We start from the raw sequence: 6,109 nt of genomic DNA, 5'->3' as shown, positions 1-6,109 counted from the left end.
TGTTATCGTTATTTTCGACAAGGACGGATTTATTTAACATAATATCTGTATTGGCAATATTTTTATCGTTGTTTACAATTAAACCAGATTCCATATCTGTGGTGACGATATGATTCTCCATACAATCTGTAACAGGTTTTTTGTTATATTTGTTATTTATATCTTCATTATCAGAAGAGGAAGAAGAAAGATAGTCAGTATCATAAGTATTAAGTTTTTTGCAACGTTTTCTTATGTGTTTACTTCGGATCTTTTTAACTTCTCTAAAAAATTATTCTTTACACAAGCATCTACAGGGTGATTATACATATAAAATCCAGCATCTTGACAATTGGGACAAGCAATTGGAATAGGTTTCACATTAGGGAAGTTTGGACATTTAGTGTCAGTGTGAGCCTTATCTCTACAAAGGAGACAAAATTTTATTTTCACATTCTGAAGATTTGCTACTCTAAGGCTATCGTTAGGGTTAAAAATACATTGACTATTTTTATGTCCTATCCTTTTGCAAATATCGCATTTTAGAGAAGCTTTATTTTGATAGCTGTTTAACTTAAAAACATTCTGTGGGCCATAATTGCATTCATCATCACTTAGGTGATCGTAAAGATCTTCTGCGCAAATGTCTACCTGCTCCCAGTCTACATCGACCCTTTTAACGACGTTTTTATGTACTCTAGATTCTTTAGAAAGAAAACTGTCGATCGAAGCTTCGTGGGTGCGCAAAAAATTTTCGAAAGCTGCAAGGGTAATCTGGCCATTTTGAATGGCAGCGGTTGAATTGAGAAAATGACGTAAGCCGTAAGGGATGTACTTGTATACCGCACTAATAATTCTCCTATTTTTTTCTTTTTCTGAAATTATAGCATCAGAAATATTTTCTATATATCTTTTGTATTCATACAATATAGACATAATGGATTTAGAAGAAGGTTTAAATTTGGCAAAATTCTCATCGATGTCGAGCATATTTGTAATAGACCCATTGAGAAGACGATTAAGTTTATTTAAATATTCGCTAGTAGGGAGATCTAACGGGTTACCCCCAGCCATTTCCAATTTTTCTTTGATTTCCTTAGATATGGACATGTGAATTAACATATTGTATTCACATGGGCTAAAGTCCGAAAGATCAAAACTATCCAACTGATTTAAAAAAGCTTTTAGCCCTACTGTTTCTATGGACATCAATTGACAATGGATAACTCTTTGTTTTTGGAAAAGTTTATCTGCATTGTACGTGTTTTTTCTATTTGCTAAGAAAGGGGGCTCAAGGTTGTTAAAGGTGTTACACTTTAAATGAGGGGCGTTGTAAGTATTCTCAGTGTTTTGTGCTTTAAAGATTTGTTTTATTTGTTGGCTAGTTTGATCTAATAGCAAATCTTTGTTTATTCTATCCAACCCTTTAGCCTTATTTATATGGTCCTCTATTGAAGAGAGAAGTTCCCTAGCATGAATTGTGGATAATCCCGTAGGAGATAAATCTCGTTGGTTTGACCTGTAGACGGGAATATCAGTTGTAGCGTAGCGATAATTCTGAGGGCCAAAACTAAGTATAGGGTTTAGGCTAGGAGGGGGTTGGCTGAAATCATTCCTTATTGCATTACTAGAACCAACCTGCAGGTTGGATATGTCACTTGCCATTTTGTTAAGACTACTTACAATTTCTCCCATATTATTTTTTAAAGCATTTAATTGATCTTCATTATTAGAATTGGAGTTTTGGGAATTAACTGGTGGAGTAGGGGCCGAAGGGACTAATAAAGGTGCTCTAGGTGTGTTTCTTACAAACCTTCGTCCGAAAGTTCTCCATCTATCCCTCATACCTATAGAACCTTCGTCATCGCTGACGTCATAATCTCTGTTCCTATCCATGACTTATTAAAAGCAGTATGTAGCCTTAAATATTTATATGGATTTTAGGGACGAATTTAATATGGATATTTTTTGTTAAAAATATATATTATAATAACTGACAAAATTTAACATACAATTATAGCAGTATGACGCTATGTGTAATATGTAAAAAATCGTACAGAATTATATAAATTGAATTAGTTTAACAATAACTTTTACAAACAATTATAGCAGTGTGATGCTATATTACAATATATAGGTTAGGTTATAAAAGGGATTTGTGACTTTAGATATGGTATATAAATTGAATTAGTTTAACAATAACTTTTACAAACAATTATAGCAATGTGATGCTATATTATAATGTGTAAAGGTTAGGTTATAAAAGGGATTTGTGACTTTAGATATTATATATATACTAAAATGAGTCTTTTTATGAGGGACTGAGTAAGGACAGTACCCCGCGGGAAAAAAAATAAATTTTTATATAAAATGAATATATAAAAATTGAATAAAACTTACCGGTTCGAAAAAGTCGACGGTGGCTAAGCCTCCATATTACATTTTTACGTACTTAATTAACTAAGATATTTTATCAACAATGTATATTTCACTAATCTGACATTTCAAATAGAGTATATATATGGTTAAACTTTGAGTGTGTTAAAAAGACTGGCTTCTTCCACAGGTAGTTTGTGCTTCCTTCTTGTCTGGTTGTCCGCACGTGCAGTCATGCATGGTTGTGGTTTATATTTTTTCGGAGGTGTTACAAAAGTTGTAACATAAGAGAACGTGTTTGTGCACCAGTATATTTTACATTGCAATGTCCCCACCAGAGACAGAATTGACTTTAAAGAATTCCTAATTCATGCAATAATATCATAGTAATTTTATGTCTTTTTTCTATTGAACTAAAAACAATGCAGAAATCCAGAATTATATTATTAAAGTAAAAGAATATAATGTAACTCTACCCACGGGGTGTGGATCCAGTGCCGACTTTTAATTAGGTCTTTGAATATCAGCCAATAGCGTCAAGAGTGTAAACATAGCCTACTCGCTACAACAGAGCAGGAAGCAATTTGCTAAGAGACAAAAAAGGTCCTCAACACTTGGGCCAGGAAGTTGACTGGGAATACATATATACTTATACATTATAATTCTATTAAACAGAGCTACTAATTTTTGATGGTCTTACTCAGGGAGTAAGGGAGGGGACAATGGGCAATTAATTTAATTTAAGAGGGTTCGCTGAAAAGCAATGAAAACCAGATATATCAAGAAAATTTTACCAAAATTGTAAAGGGATCATGGTAACCTAGTTTAGAACAAAATTAGTTCTAAGAAAAAATTCATTTACTTGAAAACTAAATTATCAACACATCACAATGTAGTAAACATTCTGTAATTAATCACTAGAAAAATCTTGTTTAGAACTACCTCAACCCTTCTGATATATTTATAACTGACCCCTAAACTCAAGCGGTTTTTAGATTATTTAATACATAAATATCACAGCAGAGTTTCTATACATGAAAAGACATTTTCTTGGGAAAAAATATTTGTTAAAACCAGCGATAAATAACAAACTTTTCTGTCTGCATATTCAAAACTAGCTCAGCTAGTTAGCGGGGCATTGATGCGCAAGTCCCCAAAATCAGTAAGAATCCGCTGTATTCGTGCACATTCACTTTAAGCCAGTCCCCAAAGTCTGAGACTCCTTAAAAATTGAATATTCGATCCATTGTCCCCTCCCTTACTCCCTGGGTCTTACTACATGATTTGTTAATGATATGGATGTTTTCATACTAGTTTTATTGACAACAAAGCTATTTAAAAATAAACCATAATATATGACTTCCTTAAAATTACATTTAGATATCTTTGAAAGGTGGTTAAAATTATTTATCTTTTTCCTTTCTCTTCCCAGGATTTAATTGCAAAGGAAATGTACAGTGTACACTATTAAAAACATTTGTACACATTTATAAAGGACAATAATGTACGTAAGATAGACATACTATATCTTACTACCTTTATCGTACGTAATAAAGCATAGAATAGCAAGCAAAATGCTTATACTTTCCATGTACATTTTACTACAGTTGATGGCATGTTTTTATTTTTTTAACCAAACTTTAACATTAGATTTTTGAAGCACTAGCCAATGGGACCATATCATCTCGAAACTCTGTATTCGAAGAGGAGGGGAAAGATACACACCCCTAAAACCTGACTACTTTAGACAAAAGGATATAAAATCAAATCTGTAGTCTGCCATAATGGTTATATTTATCTATGGATGTTGTGTTTTCTTTGGAAACTCTGTTAGTTAAAGCTTTTTTCTCACACTTACTAGCATATTTGCTTAACACTTCAGGTGTTCAACTAAATCTATAAATTTGTTTTAGATTATCAATTTGATTCTTCTGCATATATCACAAATGTTTATACACTTTTGTTAATTAAAGATAAATGTTATTATATGTTTTTATTATAAATATGTTTTTTTAGTAAATTTAACATAATAAAATCAATTGATTTAAATTTTATAAATATTGATCCCTAGTTCGATAAGACACAATATAAAGGCGTTGTATCTTATACTGTTATGTAAATTTAGTCATATAAAAACGCGGGTATTCTATTATTGGTAATGTTCGTTCTTTTCTTATTTTCTATACTTAGCTTTTAAAACTATTGCTTTAAGGCATTAATGTTAATGTTTAGACAATGAGAAAACCCAAAAATTTTGCTTAATTATCTAAACATTCTTATTTTAGTAAAAAAATATCTTTGGGATTTCTAAATGACCAAAGAAAGTATTATCCTACAATTTAAAGTAGCAAACAAAGTATTTTAAAATGATAATTAAAATAAAAAGATACTTGAACACATTTGTTGAAGTGAAGATATTTTCTATTTACTTTTCTTCATTGATTTTAATATCGATGACAGTCAATTTCTGGGTCTGATTTTATACAGTTTATTTTCTATACAAATGTATTTTCTCGAGTTTAAATGTTCTTTTACTATCATATTTACATAATAAAGAAATTCTAAAAATCAAAATTAATTATACTTTTTAAATATATGTACATAGTTGTACTGGGTTACTGTCATCGAAAATTGGTTTACGTTGTTGCTACGCTACTAATAGCATAATTGTTCTTGTTTATACATGTCTTAATCCACATTAAATAGGAATTTATAAACCTATATATAAAGAATAGGCGATTACAAATACCCAGTCCACCGAGAATGTACGGAAGTTTAAAAAGCAAAAAGACAAATAACCCCTAAAAAATAGTCTCTTAAAGAGAATATTATATACTTAGTTTTGTGTATTCTATTAAATAAATCTAATAGAAATGTTGTTCATGATATGTTCTGTACAAAAAGTATCCTGAGATTGGCTATCATCAATTAATCTGGAAGTAATATAAAATGGGTCAGGGATCTAAAGGGATTAGACAAAGGTCGATAAATTGATGTACATCCTTAATGATTATATACAAAATTATATATTCTGTAGATTACAATCAGTGTGGTTGAAACTTTTGAACACTAAATCTAATTAAAGAACTAACCAATAATTCAATAAAATTCCCCAAAGTTGTTAAGGCAACGAACAAAATTTTTAAAACTTTGGGGACTAGTGTAATTAACAGTCCAATGTCCCCTCCCTCACTGAATATGAGTCAAGTTACTAAAAGGATTTAAGTCTAGCTCATACTAGTTCAAAAGGTAGACCCCAAAGTCATTGTTCAAGATTTCGGTTTGTGTACACTAAACAAGAACAGATTTTTTCAAAGTTGCGAGGTTTTTTTCTGTCTGTAATTCTACAATTTTTAGGGATATAGGGGTCAATGCTAGTTTATTTGATTGACAACCCTTCTTTCCCCCAAAAATGACCACCTACCAAAGACAAATTTTACACATAAGATATTTGAAGGATAGATTTTCATAGTTCATTGCCTTTGAATTCATAAAAAGAGATTAATAAGTTTCCTTTTTTTACCCTTTGTTTTATCAACTTTCTTTTTTTTCTTCAACTTTAACGCACCTAAAATTAATACTCTCTCTCTCACACACACACACATACACATACAACTATACAGACACTATAAGCTACAATTATACATAATTGTCCTTGTTCAATATTCTTAGAATTAGAATAGTTAAATCTAAAATTAAAAGTTAATCACAATCTAATAAAGCAAGCTAAAAAGGAGCTTGAAACATTAAAATG

Source organism: Acartia tonsa, chromosome 6 (genome assembly GCF_053477335.1).
Source record: "Acartia tonsa isolate MP-2025a chromosome 6, ASM5347733v1, whole genome shotgun sequence".
Classification (NCBI taxonomy): domain Eukaryota; kingdom Metazoa; phylum Arthropoda; class Copepoda; order Calanoida; family Acartiidae; genus Acartia; species Acartia tonsa.
The sequence above is the reverse complement of the archived record's forward strand: the minus strand, read 5'-3'. Positions refer to the sequence as shown.